This window comes from Paralichthys olivaceus, chromosome 10 (genome assembly GCF_024713975.1).
Source record: "Paralichthys olivaceus isolate ysfri-2021 chromosome 10, ASM2471397v2, whole genome shotgun sequence".
Taxonomy (NCBI): Eukaryota; Metazoa; Chordata; class Actinopteri; order Pleuronectiformes; family Paralichthyidae; genus Paralichthys; species Paralichthys olivaceus.
The window spans coordinates 3,790,213-3,808,752 of NC_091102.1; the positions used below are offsets into that span (position 1 = coordinate 3,790,213).

At 43.6% G+C, this 18,540-nt stretch overlaps 1 protein-coding gene across 3 annotated transcripts in view; it reads right to left on the minus strand.

Moving 5' to 3' along the window:
- arhgef49 (Rho guanine nucleotide exchange factor 49) overlaps positions 1–18,540 on the minus strand; it is a 45,090-nt gene that overhangs the window by 14,170 nt on the left and 12,380 nt on the right. Inside the window, exons 2-3 of one of the 3 annotated variants that reach the window (XM_069532924.1) lie at positions 16,859–16,957; positions 3,877–4,029 (exon numbers count right to left, since the gene is read on the minus strand). The gene's annotated coding sequence lies outside the window, so the exon portion shown is untranslated. Of the gene's footprint in view, positions 1–3,876; positions 4,030–5,237; positions 5,335–16,858; positions 16,958–18,540 lie in introns of those variants that run through there. The other 2 variants (XM_069532925.1, XM_069532923.1) reach the window with 2 other exon arrangements.

An 18,540-nucleotide genomic window follows, 5' to 3' on the forward strand; every position in this document is an offset into this window, starting at 1 on the left:
CGGCTCGCCTCTCTCTTCCTGATTAATCAGACAGCAGCTGTAGATTTGCTAGAAGGAGAGAGCGAGGCGGGACAAGGTGCACCGCCGCTATAATGAGTACAAATAACATGTCGGCTGCTCCACCCAAACACCCATCATCCGTATCTTATATTTTGTCTGCATCACAGTCGGCGTCGCAGGCTTGTGATTATGACTGTGATTATGAAACAGGGACTCACTGGGCTCATCCCCGATGCATTAGGTGAATAATAAAAGCCAAATCATCTTTAGACCCAAACGCTCCCTAATGCCGGAGCACGAACAGGCCGCTGCACCTCTCTCTCTCTCTGCAGCTTTGCAATAATGGATAAATCTCCATTCCTCACATGTTGGAGCGAGGCCGAGATCGCAGTTAATCAGTAAAAGCCGTAACAAGCACAGGCGCTTTCCCTCCAAATGCATTTGTTGGCTGTTTATTAAATGAATCGTGCTTCAAAACAAAGGAAAACATTTCTAAATACAAGGACATTAATCTGTCGCTCTAAAATGAATCCTTTCAGCGCTGACGACTGAAACTCAGTGGACGTCAGTTGCATCTCATTTATAGGAACTATAGTATTTCTTATACTTATAGTATTTCTAAAGGCAAGATTGAGAACTCATGTTCAAGAGGCCAAAACATGTGACCTTTAACATGAGACTACCAAAATCCAAACAGTGAAGCTTTGAAACTAAATGTTTATAACACATTTACAGAAATCCCCTCTTGGTACATGAGATGTCAATTAATGAATTATCTCCAATCAATAACATGAAGTGTTGTCCAGAGACAAAAAGAGCTCCATTGTCCAAATTCTATTGTACAAGTATCTCTAAGCTTCACTGATGCACAATTGCTCGACTGTTCCTTCATTATCCAACACACACAAGACAGTTATTTACTCTGACTCCATTCACCAGTGCACACAATGTGAATCTGCACTGTTTCCTCCTGTTTCAGTAAAAGAGTTTTTATTGATGCGTCCATTCATCCACCCATCGCTTCCTGTACCTGTTGTGTCTCGTCAAATATGTTAAGTTTATTTATGTTCCCACTTTTAAGTTATGTCATGCTTGTGTTTAGTTCATGTCTAGTCATGTGTGTTTTGAGCACTCTGCATTTAGTTAAACTTCACTCATGTCTAGTCTCGTCGTGCACTTCCTGTTTTATTTTGTACTCACCTCTCGTTTCAGACCCTGACTTCCTCCCTTTGTGTGAATTTCCCGCCTTGGTGATCGTCCTCCCCGCCCCTGATTGGTTTCACCTGTTTTCCCCTTCCTCATGTATAAATAGTCCTCGTCTCCCTTTGTCCTGAGCCAGTTCGTCTTGGTCAGTCCACGAGAGTTTGTTTGCCTTTTCAAGTTTAGGATTTTGTTTGACTCAGTGTTTTGTTATCTTTTTGATCCTCCACGAGAGCAATTCTTGTTTGTTCACTTTTAGACCAGAAATAAACCTGTTTTGTTATATTCACTACCTGCTTGAGTCGTGCATTTGAGTCCACCAGCGTTCGTGTCTGAGGTCGTTATCCCGATGGGCTTTTACCATAAAACTACCCAGTGGTCATAAGAACCAAATTGATTGTTGAAACATTTCACTAAGAATAAAAATAAATGTGAATGTCATTGCTAAATGAAGAGTCAGGGCGTCGCCAAGGTCGGTGCTGATTATCCTCTGACTGTCAGGGTCAGCCACAGAGCGACGTCACGAGCAACATTCCTCCTCAGCATCTTATACGAAATATAAAAGGAGTGACTATCACGGTTAAACCAAAGAGAGGAAAAATACCTGATAGTTAGATTTATATCATCTGTGCTCATGAAAACCCTCTAAGGTCAATTTATAAGCAATTATCATCCATCCTTCCATTACACCGCTCATCCTTCAAGGGTGAAGCGAATCCCAGCTAACATTAGGTGGGAGGCGGGACACACTATATGACACAGGGTCAGCACACCAAGACAAACCATTCATTCTCATATTTACACCTATGAGTAAATGGTGGTTGTTCTTCTTCTCTGTTCAGAAGCGTGGTCTTTCAGTTTGCGAGCAGGAGAAAGTTTTTTTAAATGCTTACACTCAAAACCCTGTGGTTGCACTCAGATAGTCCCTGCTTGTGGAAACATCTGCTTGAACTAAAACTGTGCACTTGCACTCAGATATTTTGTTGCAGGAGAACGGCTGAAACGGAAGCTGCAGCAGGAGCACAGGAAATCTGTCCGAACAGTTAAAAAAAAATGAGCACAAGCAGAGCAAATCTAATCTGGGCCTAATTGAGTGCGAGCACAGGGTTTTGATCTGAGTGTGAAATCAATAAGTCCTCCTCTCAAACTAAAAGTAGAGAACAGATTGAGAAACTTCTGACTTAAAGTCTCCTCACATGTGCGTTTTAACATGCGTGTGCACACTTTAAATTGGAGGAAAAGGGCTGATATGTGTTGTTTGGCTTTAATTGGCATGAGCGTGTGTCTGAACAGGAAGCAGCACGCCGCTCAGCACGCCTGCGACTCTCTCACTCTAACTGCCTTTCTCTGTTTGAATTACTGCCAGTAAAACAGCTCGCTGGAGGTCCGCGCTCTCTCCGCTCTCTCCGCTCTCTCTGCTCTCTCGCTGTCATTGGAGCTGACTGTGGAATAACTCATCCCCTACGAGCAGGACAGTAAATCAGCCAGCATGTCCCAGCATGCACAGGGGCTGGTTTCTCTAAATATAACGGCTGAGTGCGTGAAGAGGGCAGCATCGAAATGAACAAATGAATCTTTAATGTGCCGGGATTCACTGTCGGAGTTTGTGCATTATTAAACGCACTGACAAAATCTACCAGCTTAACGAGTCCTGTTGTGTATTATTGAGCCCTTACGGTTTAAATCACATGGCCAAAAGTATGTGGACACACTGTTTTAGGTTCTTTTGTCTCGCGTCTGCTTTTCCTGCTTCGAATTAGGACTTTAGACAACACTGTGCTTTTAATGTCCCCGTCCACAAAGTCAGATCCATAAAGAAATAATTGAAATCCTGAAACCAGCAGAGTGAAGGCTGTTAGAGCAGATTAATACACATAGCTTTGGGAGAACCACATGATTTACAGTATTTTTTTAAAAACAGCTAAACCAGAGATGTTATATTCAAATCTTCACAGTTTAAATCAATGTCAAGTTTAATTTTTTTCTGATTCTAGTGCAGTGATGCGTCATATTTATGTGATGCTCAAAATCCACTTAGAGTCAGATAATTATGTGTCAGTCAGTTTAAAACCGTTTGAATGAACTCTGGTCTCATTCGACAGTTCCCATTAGATGAGTTTAGTTTTTTCTCAGAGAAATTCTAGAGCACTTCACTGAACTAATTATTTTAGAACCAAGCAAATGTTGTATTAGCAAATCAGTTCAGATGAGATACTTCCTATACTTGTCATGTACAAGATGTGGAGGTGTCACAAATATGCTTCATTTGAAGGGGCCCTGAGTATAGGGCATGCCTCCTCCATGTCAGTGGAGGGGACATGGACCGAACAGAAGTCAAATAAAGCAGACTCCAAATAACGTTGTGTTGGCGTTCATTACCTCTGTGTGTCAAGGATGTGAAGAAAAAAAGAATTATAAAATGAAGGTGATTTTGATGTTTGAGTTTGTGGTTGACTCAACCTGTGCATCCCTTAACTGTTTCTTTCTACCTGTGTGCACACATGTAAGTCGTACGTGAGTCAGTATCTGTATTTTGCTCTCGGCTCAGCTCGCCTCCTCTCTGGCTGGGCAGAGGTTACCTAACAGCGAGCATCGTGTTGCAGGGATCAAGTTTTAAAACGACTCCTCCAGTTCCTGCAGCCGCTGGCATCGTGCCGTCTGATCTTCTAAACTTACCCCATTTTAATCAAGCCTTCACTCCGCCTTCTCTCCTCCTACAGGTCATTGGCTCGAATCCCAAAGTGCTCGGCCTCCTCCTCTCCGTCTCCCCTCAGCACGGCGAACTGTCTCGAGCTTCCACTGAGCCAGACAGACAGACGAGGCCCGGAGCTACAGGCAGAGAGAGAGACAGAAGAAAAAAAGGGCATCAATCAATGAGGGGCATTTTATCAACAAAATAATAAACAGCGGCGCTGGAGAGTTTTTTATTTGTGATTGTGAGAGAACCAAAGACTTGAGGCTTGAATAGCAGACGTACTCTGATACTGTAAAACAAACCGTGTCCTCCTTTCACAGATTGAATTAGCCGCTGAGTCAATTACATAATTAGTGTTTCTCTGTCAGGAGAGCGTAGCAGATTACACACACATCACGAGTTTGTACACAGTATGCACGTGTGTGTGTATGTGTGTGTGTGTGTGTGTGTTGATCAGTCGTAGGTTTCTTGAGTTCCTGGAAAACAGCCTGAGGATGAATGTTGTTCATTATATTTCCAAGCAACGACATAGATTTCCATTAAAAAAACCCAAACACGATGTTTCATCAACAGTTTTAAGTAAGAACGGAAAAGAATACCGGTGGAGCTTCCACTTAACAATTGTCAACTATGTAAACTAAATTAAATGAAATTAAATGAACAAGGAAATGTATTCTTGTCAATTAGACACTAAAATAACATATAAATTCAAGACAATTCAAATTAAACATTAATCACTGTAGAATAAATGCTAAATTAAAAAAAATAGATCCTGTCAAATAATGATACATCCACATTAATTTAAAATCAAACACTTTCTTTGCTAAACATACTATATGCTATACAAATAATAATAATAATAATATTAATTATTAATTTATCTCTGTCAAATAAATGATTAAAAAGGCAAAAATGCCTAAATCTGCATCCATTTCCATTATGAATAACCAACAATAATACAAAGAGCTGCTGCAGTAAATTCACCATAAATTACTCATATTTTCCTTAAAACTTTTCAAAGTAAGAGACACACTCTGGATACACTGACCCCAAGATCATGAACTCAACGACAAGCTGCGTTTCAAAAATGTAGACTTGAAATCTTTCCAGACAATCAAGCAGAGGATAAAACAATAAAGGATAAATGACACACATTCCACACATATCTACACAGCAGACGTGAATGTGAAGTAACGTGATGTAGGGCAACAGTGCGGAAAACAAAAGATTCAACTGTGCATGAGCTCAGAGACGCAACTCACACGGGGAAACTCTCCGCTCGGCAGGAGCAGCAAATAATCAGCTCACGCCGAAAAAACACAACACAAAGAACCATCCCCACCTCGTCTGCATCCTCCGCCTCAACATCCTCCAGCCACACGATGAGAACAGCAACCAAATGTTGTCATTCAAAGCTTCAAAGCACGTGATTCCTGACGTCAGCAACCCCCACCCCCAACCCCTCCACCCCCGGTGGGATGCTGGGATGGAGATTGCTGTGGCTGCATCATCCCAAAGCTTTGACAAGTGGCTGTCACTGAAAGATGAATCCCTCCGACCCAGGAGAGAGCTGCACGACTGACAAAACACCAGAGGACCTCCACCCTCCCTCCCTCCCTCCCTCCCTCCCTCCCTCCCTCCCTCCGTCAGGCTCCTGCCTCGTCTCTGCAAAAATGATCCCACTCGTTTCATTCATTTGGTTTTTTTGTCCCTAAATCTGTGGAATTAAAACAGATTTTTAAAGTCAGCTCTCTATTTTCACACTGAGAGACTCCTTCTTCCAGGGCCTCCTCCGGCCTGCAGGGGAACCTCACTGACAATCCCACTGAAACTGATTGGCTTTTCACACAGGGAATGAGAAACTGGCTATCAGCGCTAACTGAAGTGACCCATTTATTTATTTTATTCTTCCCTCTTTTTATCCAGAGAGCGTTTAAATCACTGAGTCGGTTCCCTGCCGCTCTGCTCCGTTTCATCCACCCGCTCCTCTTGAGCGCCTCACAACTTCTGACTGTACAGGGGTGTGAGAGAGAGGGAGTGTGTGTGTGTGTGTGTGTGTGTGTGTGTGTGTGTGTGTGTTGCAGACTGATTGCCTTTTAAACCATATGCAGTGATTATAATGTGCTCCACGGTTTTTGACACTTGTGTTCCTTACAGATATGCAGACTCACGCCTCCTTCTGGTTCAGCTGTGGTGTGTGTGTGTGTGTGTGTGTGTGTGCATGGGTGCATGTTGTGTGTTCATAAGCCTGTCAGGTTCACACAATCCCTCAGACTCACACACCTTAATACTCTTACCTCCTGACAATGTCATCGCTTCATCCATACATGTATGTATCTTATTTAATTTCTGCGGCTCAATAAAAAACAGAAAAGAGGTAAAGATGATAATTCCTCCATTCACTCCACAAACGTCTTTATCCTCCAGTGAGAACAGGATTGTTACAGCGACTAAAAACAACATGATCCAGATAAACACAAAAACACGTGCGTGAAATAACTGATGTCTGTTAAATTGTTGTTTTGCAGTCAATGATCCACGTATCGTATTTAACATAAATACTATTTATTGGCCCAAAACCAGATGTTTAAAGAAATGAAAACAGATATGACACTACGTGATGTTCCATCACACGCTGCTCTCTGGGGTTCAGTACTTTGCCCAAAGACACTTTACAGACTGGATGAGCTGGGAGTTGAACCACATATCAGGTTTGTTTTACTGTATTTGAGGGAAAGAGGAAGGAAATAGTCTTAAACATGAGGGTGTGAGCTTGAGTGCACACACGCTGCGTTTGCCACTCAGCGTGCGGCAGAAGATGGCAGACTGCTGTCCTCACGCTGCGTGCTGGCGTGCAGTCCGGAGTCAAACGCGGCTACAACATCACCGGCTGCTGAGATATTTCCCTTTTACAAGTCTGAGGTGGCCGGCCACCAGCGAACACTAAACTACAGCCGACTGGTTTCTCTTTTACGAGCCCCTGAAGCCTCAGTAACGAGCTCCTGCAACAACAGTGACTTGCAGTGAGGCCTCGGGGGGGGCAGAGGGTGTAAACGTGAGGGATTCAGCTGAAGTAAGAGCAAACAGCTCAGGAGACGTGAAGTCAGAGTTAACTGCAAATGCAAAAACGCAGCCTGTGCTATCACTGCCTGTATTAAAATATCACAGGGCTCCATTTGAATAACATTTAGCTGATACATGTTCGAGACTGTGAAGCACAACAGGTTACTTGTGGTTTTAAAGGATCCTTCCATACTGCTTGTCTTCTGAGGGGAGCAGACGGACATTTTTGTTAATTTACAGATGAAAAAGAATCACAGATGTGCGCAGTTTGATGCAGATCCAAACAAAAATCCAGATCTAGAGAATTCAAATGCAGCTTCATCAGGGGACCGTTGGGTTGGTGGACGTATGAGCTCTCCCGCTGCCATGAAATTTGGTGTCTGCCGTCTGTAAAAGGTCTCATCATTACTAAGAATGATATTCACTCCACTGAGTGACAGTTTGAATATTTTTATTCCCAGTGAACTAGAAGAACAGTTTGTTTGCTCCTGTGGAGTCTGTCAGCTGAAATCCAGTTGTCTAATTTGGAAAAGAGACTCTTGCGGAGCACAAGCAGCAAAACCCACATGTTCGCTGCCTCTCAGCAGGACTCGTAGTAGTTTGGGCAAAAATACGGCTAAACACACAGATACCAGAGGAGCTTCAGAGACTGCAGACAGCACAGAAGCAGTGTATTTGGACATATTTAGACAAATCAATGAGGTCGTTCCCATTGATTTTTGAGAACTGCCTCCTCGAAATGTGATCTGTGAATCGACTCACAAACAGAACTCCCATGCAGGGAGCAAACATATTTAACAGTCTCTCCTCTGACTTCATACACATCAGATTTGGACAAAAATATATTCAAATGCATCCAAATCTATTCTGGTGTGTCTGGGAGAAAAAAAAAGCTACTAGAACTGTCTTGTCTGTCTCTCTGTGCGTCAGTCAAATCCAGCAGTGTGCATCCTTATGTCTGTGATAGACTTTCTACATCCTCAGGGCTCAATCTGCGCTCCGTGTCAAGCCTATTGATCGAGATGTTTATCCACCGCGTCTTACACAAGACGACCTGACTCCCATTATCACTATAGACTCCTGCATATGAGCAGGATTTCTGACATCTTCGGCTTGTTGTGAGACTCTGCTGCTGAAACACACACAGGGAAGGAGAGAGTTGCACTGGCACAGGAGTCCAAGAGACAAGGATACTAATGAAGTGAAGTGCCTCTTCATCTCCTGTCAGGAGGAGGATGGACGGAGGAGGACGGAGGAGGGCGGAGAGGTTAGAGCAGCAGAGGATCAGTGGAGGCTGCACATTAACTGCTTCCAGAATAAGGATTAGTTTACTAAATGGCTGAGAAAAGATTAAGGAGGTGAGGAGGTGAGTGACCAGGTACCACAGTTATAGGATGCAGAGCAGATGGAGATGTTAATGTCCTGAGCGGTGAGCTCAAGGTTTGATTCCTGGTCACCTGGATGATTCACCACAAAAACCTGTCTGTGCCACTGTCACTTGAATAAATGTATAAAATTTAAAAAGGGATGAGGTGGGAATCAGAGAGGGCGAAGCAGGGAGGGAGGGATGAGGACGAGGATGAGATGATCGCCTCACAGAAACGTCTCAGAGAACAGAAACACATCATGAGTGCTTGCATGGTTTTAAAGATCAGGAGCTTCTACATCCAGGTAGAGAGATGGTTAACTGGAGCTTTAGATATAATGTGAGATAGTCTTTGAGGTAATCAGTATCCTAAATGATTCAAATGATGATCACAAAGAGCAGCAAAGCAAGATTTGTAACCTGATAAAGCGCAAATTGGACGTAAGGACACAAGAAACGTGTGTCTTTCTTTTCATGGGGAACTCGTTTTGCACATGAACATCTGTTCTCAGGGAGCACTGCTGCAGAGGCAGCTGTGAGAAGACAGACAAACCGCCTCAAGTCAGGAGTTCGGGCTGAAGACAACAGGCTGATGAAAAAGAAAAACTGGAGTTGATTAGAACTGAGCTCATCAGTAGAAGCTACATGAGCTGCCACCAGCAAAACTCAAATCTCCGGTGAACAGTTGCTGAGCAGCTGCATCATGGGTATTGTAGAACACATTGTTTTATAAAGTTCTTAGTCGTTAAAAAGTTATTTAGGATACAGAGAAACAGCCTAAAAAATAAATCTTTAAATGACCACTGTGTCATTTTCTGACTTCATGATGTCACATGTATCAAACTAGCAGAAGACCAAGGTGAAAACAAACTAGAATTAAACGGAACATATTAATGTGTCTCACAGCTTTTCCTCAAATTCATGAGACCAGATTTGATGCTTTTACCTTTTTAAGTGCAACTTCTAACCAAAAATGAAAACAGCATCCAATTTGGATAAAATGGAAAAAACATCTTCCAGCTTCAACAGACACTGAGTTTTCTCAAAGGGTAACATTCCACATTTCCATTTTTCCCCCTCGCAGACACATTTCCACACACACGCAGAAACCCTCCCACACACCGCCGTTGTTTCCCATCAGCCACTGAAATGTGGGTTAATGAGGCACCACCCGGGGGCACTGTCAGCAACACCTTCACTAGCAGGCTCTTCAGAGGGAGGGGAAGTGCGGGAGTGGGTGGGGGGGTGCTGCGAGACACTGAGCGCGAGCAGCATCAAAGTGTTGAAGAGTGCAGTTAATTAGGCAGAATGACTGTGTACATGTATGAACTACAAGTCTCCGGGGGTGAATAGAGTTGTACAGTAGAGACGCTTTACTACAGCGGGCGAGGGCTCGACTCTGCAGGGATCTGAAAACGATTTTGAGAAGAAAGAGTTAAAAATAAAATTCAGGCGAACGAGAATTAACCTTTTTCAGTTTTCTGTTGCACAAACTACCTAAAATGTATTTAAGGCATATTTTGCTTGGTTCACGTCCCATCTCTTAACATGGAGGAGACGGGCTTTATGACACCAGGGGGCGATACAGAAGTTTTGTCTTCACTGTTCGGAGTTTCAAAACAACGCAACCATGCAGCCGATGACCTGGGAGCTAACACCTAGCTTCTTCCTCTGCACGAGGTTTTCCCACGAGCGGATGTGCACATATTCAACGAGGACAAAAGAGGAAGTCGTCTCCGCTGAGGAGCGACAGTTCAAAAGGAGCCAATTCATGCAAATGATGACCGCAGCTATCGTGTGACACGAGGCCTTGTAACGGAGATAAAACGATGGACGCTTTGAAGTGTCGAGTGTTTGATCCTCCTCTGAGAGTTATTGTGTTTGATCAGGTCGTTGCTTTAAAACGGAGTCATCATCAGGTTTATGGGATGAATCATTCTGTGTTTGGTCTTTAGCTCATTTTTCCAACTGGGAATGTTTGGATTAACAATTTCAGTCGTATTTCAGTGGACAAGAAAGAGCAGAATCTGCAGGTTTCATTCGTCAGTGATGTTGACAAAGGCTTGATGTTTTATAGTTTAACCATAAACTTTATGATAAATAACCACGCAAATATTACCAAATGTATAAAATCATCTGAGGTTGTGTGTTAACACGACACTCATTATATGATTAATATAAAAAAGGCTGTGCACACATACACACAACATTTCTGGTCTATATGTATATATATATATATATATATATATATATATATAGACATAATCGACGTCTGCATGTCAGTGGTTCATGTTTAATTGATGAAGCAACAACCCGTGTAATTACCAAGTGATCAAAGAGGAAAACAAGCCACGAGGAACAGAGACAAAATCTCAATAACTGTGTGTGTGTGTGTGTGTGTGTTTGTGTGTTTTTCACCCAATCAGCAGAGTGGCTTTCTGTCACACCACAGCCTGCCTCTCCTATCGACTGATGGAGGGATATGGATCCATAACCAGGGCTACACAGAGCAAGCATTCAGAGCGACAGGCAGATAGAAGCTAAACACACACACACACACATATATCGTTCCCTCTATTTACATGACGAATGACTGAATTAGTCTCATTCCCGATAAAAACAGAGGGACATATGCAAATGTATGGAAGGTACAGTGAGTAATTTAGCTTTGTGTAATACTGGGAGAAAAGCTAACGCTCACTGCTGAAATTTAAGAGACAGAGAAATAGCAAGTTCGTGTTTTTCAGGAAAAGGCCATTCGCCTGAGGCTGAGCGCTCTGATGCACTGTTTCAAATCAAAAGAACATCCTCCATATTCTTTGTCTCCGAAACGCTTTGAAACTGCTCTTGGATTCACAGCAGGCCACAAACACGACTTCACAACTACAGAACGTCCACAAAACTGTCACTGTAGTTTTTATCCTTTTACTCTTTACATGAATTTGAGTCATTCGTCCTCTCGTTCAGTTCTCATCAATGTGTTCGTTGAACTGGAGTCTCCTGGATAACTAACCAATAGCAGAGGTTTGTGTTACGACCATAAAGCTTCATTCTTAGAAAATCCTCTCTGAGATATACTACATACTATAAATACTACAATACCCAAGGGCATCAGTCTATGTCGTAACAAAGACGAGGGAAGTAACTGTGGATCGATCTAAAAGGTAAATTACAATTTTACAGGTTTAAACAAAATATAAATGTGATTTGTGTGAAAGCAGACAGAATATTATGACCTGTAATGTGATGTTTTTGAAAGCAATGCAACATGGGAGTTGTAGTTAACTTCTTTGGTTCTTTCGGGTCTGTGTAAACACTCAGTTGCCTTTTTATAGAACGCAGCTCTATAAAAAGACCACAGTTTAATTTCCCTCTTCTCACATTTCCGATGAAAACAATATGAGCCAGGACAAGACCTCAGCCAAAACAGACTAAACTGTCGAGTGTGTGCACGCTGCCATGTATCCAGCTCTAATTACATCCAGTGTTTGTGCCAACACCACAGCGTAGAGACAAACACACAAACAACAACAACTATCGAGGCAGATACAGACGCCAACACATGCAATAAGACAGTAGTCAGGTTCAATGAAAGTCTGTGTGTAACATACAAACACACGCACACACGCACACAAACACACACACACACACACACACACACACACACACACACATCCCTGGGGTGTTTTCCTGTGTCTGTTGTCATTTCTGCAGGGGATCATAATGACCTCAACAACACCTACATCAACAATCAACAGTCTGCTCACATTTATATCCATATGCTCACACACACACACACACACACACACACACACACACACACACACACACACACACGCACGGTGTCTGACCTCATTCCTACAATCTGTCTCATGGGAGAAAAAGGAAGAGGTGAAATGAAGGGAGGGAACTCGTGCAGAGATGAATTCAGCTGCAGAGGAGGGAGGTATAGTGCAAGAAGAATAGATGATAAAGGCCTGACAGGGCAGAGGAGGAAGAGGAGGAGGAGGAGGAGGAGGAGGATTGGGTTTTGGGTGATTGGATAGAGGGATAAGAGGAGAAAGAGATAGACGAGGTAGATAAAGGTATCAGTGCCATCCTAAGAGTGGCGTTGATAAACAAAAGGAGGCTAATAAGGCGGGAGAGGATTTGCTCGGCAGCAGATGGCTACGTGAGTCACTCTCATAACCAGGAATGAAGGGAGAGAGGGAGATAAAGAGAGTTAGGGTGGAGGGAGAAAAGACAAATAGCCGATTGACTATGGAGTGAAAGAGAGGAAAGGAGAGAAATCATTCAAGTGTGCCCTCGAAGCAACTCTCCTTAAAGAGGAAAGAGATTCCACTGTTTTGTTCAGCTGCTTTATTTGAACAGAAGAGGAAACGTGTTTCATTGACGCTCTGATGAAGAGAAACTCAAGAGCTTCTCCCCGGACAGACGACTTGATGAGGCCGTCCTCGCCGGGGGAAGACGACACCATTGGTCGTTTATTCCGATAAACAGTAGTCGTGTCCACAGATTCCCAATCTGCTTTCAGACATGCACTACACCACACAGATATTTTCCAGAGGGGCTCTGTCCAAGTCGGTTGCTCTGGACATTTTCCATAACGTTTGGAAAATGCCCCAGTGAGCCCATGTGAGAATAGAGCAGGAGAATGTCCAGGAAACTCTAACCCATGACGGGAAGAGTACAAATATCTCAAGGTGTCCTTCATCTCTGAAAACTCTTTTCTCGGTGACTTTTTGAATCCACACGTCGCCTGCGTTGGGGTTAAAATGTTGCTAATAAAAGCCGACAGTCCCCGAAGACTTCACATTGTCTCTATAACATGAAATATTCAAGACTCAAAACTCCACTGAGGCCTAAACAGTCTCCTTTAACTCAATCAAACCGCAGCAAAGTCCACATCGTGTCAGTTTCCTAAACACGCCTCATATTCTTCATCAAGACCCCTGAATTATTTCCTAGGTGAAGATTTTAAAAGAATGCCTCATGTACAGAGGCTAAAGCTAAAGGTTATAGTTCGTTAACATCCCAAAACTCAAAACCTGTGCGTGGATGTGTTCTGATCAGATGTGACCCCCCCCCCCCCCAACTGTCGACATGTTCAGATACAGTCCAGTGAACACGAGCAGTTTATTTAACAACCGACGGTTTCAGAAGGACAATGATGTCCAGTGTCGTCCGGGTGCGTGACAGGGAGGTGAGATCAGACATTCTTGGGAAATAAAGAGCAAACTGATTCAACGTCACAGATCTCACGCCCATAAGAAACTGACCGCAGAGGTCATGAGACAACCTTGCATCATTTCAAGAGGTGACGAGCTGCAAAGACGTTTATATCAATAAGTGAATAAAATGTTTGAATGATTAGACTTTTTTACAGAATAAAAACTGCTAGATTCTAAAGATGAAATTTCAAAATTGTCCAAAAAGAAGATTTTATGTTACATAAAATAAAAGTGACCACAATCTGAAACCAAGTGCTCTTAAATTCAGTCATGTGTTCTCAGTCGCCTCCTTACTCTGGATCAATGCCGCCCCTTGACCTTGCTGAGGGGGTGTCAATGTTTTCCAAAAAGATTTTCTCGTCGGCTCATTGTCGGCTCTAACAAGAATCCACGGGAGATGCATCACGGCCTGGTTATCGACTGTCTGGCTCCGAGAGACGCCTGCAACGCGGGATCCGTATCTGCCAAAGGCGTTCTGGATGTCATCGTATGACTCACACCTTCTTTGAAGAGAGGGGGAGAGGAAGACGAGGAGGAGGGTGTAATTGGCTTAAACTATACGAGAGGAGAGGACGAGGAGAGGACGAGAGGAGAAGAGAAGGAGAGGAGAGAATTTCAGATTATAGTGAAGACAGAGACGAGAAAGAGGAGTGACAGTGGCGAGGAGAGGAGAGGGGATGGATGGGCGCCGGGTTTGGCGATGAGGAGGAATGATGGTCATTGATCGACTGTCTGCACAGTTTACAGGGACCTGGCTAACAAGCGTCAACACTCCAGGGCTGGACGAACTCTGTGATGTCTTTGTGTGTGTGTGTGTGTGTGTGTGTAATGCTGCTAGTTAATCCATCCATCCATCGTCTTTCACTTAACCGGGCCTGGGTCATAGATGTAGCCGGCCATCACTCTCTCGCGCAACACTTTTCAACTGTTACTGTGGGATCCCGAGGCATTCCTACGTGAACACAGGTTCACGGCCCAGCATGGTTGAGGTTTTGGATCTTTTTGTGCAGCATTTAAATTCATCTGTGACATTTACAAACAACACATTGTCTCCAAAATATCTTCCACAGAGGTGGAAGGAAAAGAAGACAAAAAAAGGATTGAGAAGAGAAGGTTCCCCTCATATCGCTGAAGTGTCACATTACTCACACGCTGTCTGTCGGCTCTGCAGCCATCAAACCACTCTGAGCTCTGAAAATCAAACTTGACAGCCCCGAAGTGGGTTCTACTTAATATTCTGCCCCACACACGGAACAGACTCCAACAACAACTGGTTGTTTTCTAGATTGTTTGTTGCTAGAGGAACTAGAATGGTACTCAGCAGAGCACATATTCCACAAAGGCCTGACATTCCCCTAAGAAACCACATTCAAATTAGCAAGATCCGGATTTTTAATTGGATCTGGACAAAGGGAGACATCAGTCCCCTCAACAAGCCAGATTCGTGAATTACTTCCCCGGGATCTGTACCACAATTAAAGTTTCATTTCGTGGAGATGTGTTCAGTAGTTTTTTGTGTAATCCTGCTCACAATCAGACAAACAAACTAGAATGGTACATATCCTCTGCCGAGGCTTAACGGTCCCTTCTGAACAAGCGGCACCAAATTGTCAAAAAAATGCTAAAGCTCACAATATTAAATAAATGGATCAAAAAAATCCTGGTTCTGCCCCTTTGACCTGATCTCCCCCAAAAATATTATAGGTTCTTATTTAGTCTATTTCTTTGTATCAACGATTGAAATAACTAATTACAAAAGGTCCCCCTTTAGCTCGTTCTAACCGGTGGGTACAGGGATGATTAGCCTCGCATGAACTTCCTAAACCCTGGGTCCAAACATTTTCGCCTCCCACAACCCAGCATCGATATCTCTATGCTAACCTGCCTGCGTCAACTCAATACATATTCCAATTTCCCACAGGGAAGTGCTTCTCTCTCTCCAGGTCTGTCATCCATCACGCCACAACTGTGCAAAACAGGAACAAAACACTGATAGGAAATGTACAATTCATACAAAAACAATAGAGCATTTAAACTCCCAACACCTGATTGTAACAACAAACTTTATAAGCATATAACCTGAACAGGCTGTTTTTTTTCTCAGGCTTTTTTGTCTGTAACACAAATGTATATCACATGGCAGCTCTACTTACAACTCATTAAAGTGTGTTATCAACAGTTTAACTTAAATTGTATGGCCTAATAGAGTATCGACAAAAAGAATATTGTCAATAATATCATATATTAATTCCAACCAGATAACCCATCACTGGTGACACCTCTAGTTTACATAAGAGGCCACAGGCCAGGTCAGGTGATGCTCTGTGAATGCACGCCAGCACAGACACACCAGCACAGACACGCCAGCACAAACACGCCAGCACAGACACACCAGCACAAACACGCCAGCACAAACACGCCAGCACAGACACACCAGCACAAACACGCCAGGCTGCGGAGGAATAAACTATCGACCAATAAGGAATTTATCCGCCACAACAATTAATCTTGTGAGAGGCGGTTACTGACTGTCTGTCTGTGTGTGTGTGTGTGTAGAAATAGGCCGAGACTACAGGATAATACTGAAGATATAATTTACAGTGACTGCCGCTGATACACACTCGCACACACAAACACACACAAAATGTCAGGGTCAGCGAAGCAAGAGGAGAAGCTCCTCACATTCCCTCCACCTGCAGATCGTATAACATTTCCAGAGATGACAAAGAACCTGCACCAAACTCCATGTGTGTATCCTCCTGTTCTTCTGGAAGAGACGCTGACGTGAGGTCAGCGTTCAAAGATCAGCCTCTAAAACTCTTCGTATGTGTTGTGATGATGTGAATAATCCGACAGGAGGTTGTAAAACTGAGCTGCACTGTCCTCAAAGAGTGTCCATGCAGAGCATCACATTACACCTGCTGTCACCCCCTGACTTTCCTCAGCACTAGGCTGCATGAATTATTGAGCGATCCCTGCTTTGTCAACTACTACACAACCGATTGAGCAGAATAAATTCTCAATCTGCTTCAGCCGTTCATAAAAATGACAATATCCACGTGAAGGTTGCAGGACGATGGAACGAGGAGTAAAATGATTATACAAATATATATATATATTTTTATAAGAAGGGGAAACATGCCATCCTGTCACTCGTAAAGCAGAGCACATGCTTCCTCTTCATCTCCGGTCACTCCACTCTGCAGCTCCTTTCATCCAGGAAGCTACAGAGGCTAGAAACTCCACATCACAGGAAATCAAACGGCTGGAAGAAAAGCAGCTTTTGCAGGTTTGAGTACTCACCTCCGGTGTGAGCGAGCGTGTGTCTGCTGGTTCGGTGTGTGTCATGAGCTCCGCAGCTCAGCAGGCAGCCTCTCCTCTCTGTCTCGCTCCCACTGCGAGCTGGAGTAGAGTGTGTGAGGAGGAGAGAGACAGAGTGAGTTTGTGAGAGAGAGAGAGAGGGAGAGAGAGAGTGTGTGTGTGTGTGTGTGTGTGTGTGTGTGTGTGTGAGCCCTCTCACTGGCTTTTGTTACATGGACTGGAGCCAAACTGAGCATGCTCCGACATGAACAGCCCTTGTGGTTGGCATGGCAACCGGGAAGCGGCTGTTGTGTTTGAGTTGTGAGGTGCTTTCTGTTACTGGTGCAGACACACACACACACACACACACACACACACAGGCCAAGTGGAGGCAGGTGCTGTGTCATCATCCCAGTTTGGACTCTTGATTAATCCTCCATCGTGCCTGACTTTATTCTCCCCAGTCAGAATGAATGAAATGACAGCTGCCCTGTCGTCCAATGACCTGGATTACATACAGAACTTCACACAGCGTCCCGGATAAAAGTAAAGCCACCGCCGCCCAGACGTCTCCGTTCAACAACCGGCGTTAAAACCTGGATAAATGTGACACAGAACAAAAGAGTCACTGGAGCCGCTCCTGTCATAATCTGATGATTTATCATCTCTCCATGAACACGTCCTCACAAAACTCCTCCGACCAATTTTTATATTGTGTGTTTTTCTATATTTCATTGATTGCCGGAAAACAATTCATGGAAATAAATCAGGCATATTTCTAGAGGACTGATATGAGTGTGTGCAGTTTGGTGCAGATCCAAATAAAATCTGGATCCATTGAGTATAAATGTGGTTTCATGAGGGGCCTCTGTGGAGTAAAGAGCTCTACTGAGTGGCACATGGTTGAAAAATGATTCGTGTCCCTCTGGAGGCCATGAACAGTGTATATCAATATTGATATAATGTTATAAAAACAGCAATAACTGTCTTTATTTAAAGTAAAGCTATGAGCCTTGCACATTATTACACATATAAAATGGCTGACAACCATTAATATAATTTAAAACGCCTATTGAATTATTGGATTATTATATAATCCTGCATCACCATACAGCACTTGTCCTAATGCACCGCCAGGATGATTTTAATATGATGTCTGCATCTCCATCAAATCCCATTTTCCTCACTAATATGCACATTTATTAAACTATTCATATTATCAGCTCTGTAAAGCTGCTTCCAGACATGCACTGAACTCCAGAGGTCCTCCGCAAATGTCCAAGGGAAAGCTACCAGGGGGGCCGAGAGTCCGGAGGAGTCGATGAGAGAACGCAGCAGGAGATGAAAAAGCAGTGTCACACAGGAAGAAAACACTGACGAGGATGTCAGGAGATTTTGTGGCGATAAGAGCCGACGCCTGCGTTAATGCGCTGTAAACAAAATCATCTCTGCAACGGAGAATACGTTGCTATTGTGAACGCGTCTGAGCAGAGAACCTCCTGCTGAGTTGTGCATGTGTGGAAGGAAAGTCCTCCGCTGGTCACGTCTGAAAATGGCCTCAGGCGACGATGAACAATTTTAACAGGTGATGCACAAACATATGAGAACATGTGCTTTAATGTTTTGTTGTTTGAATTGGCTGTCACATGTAGGGAGGCTCCAGGGACATCCCATAACCTCGATTT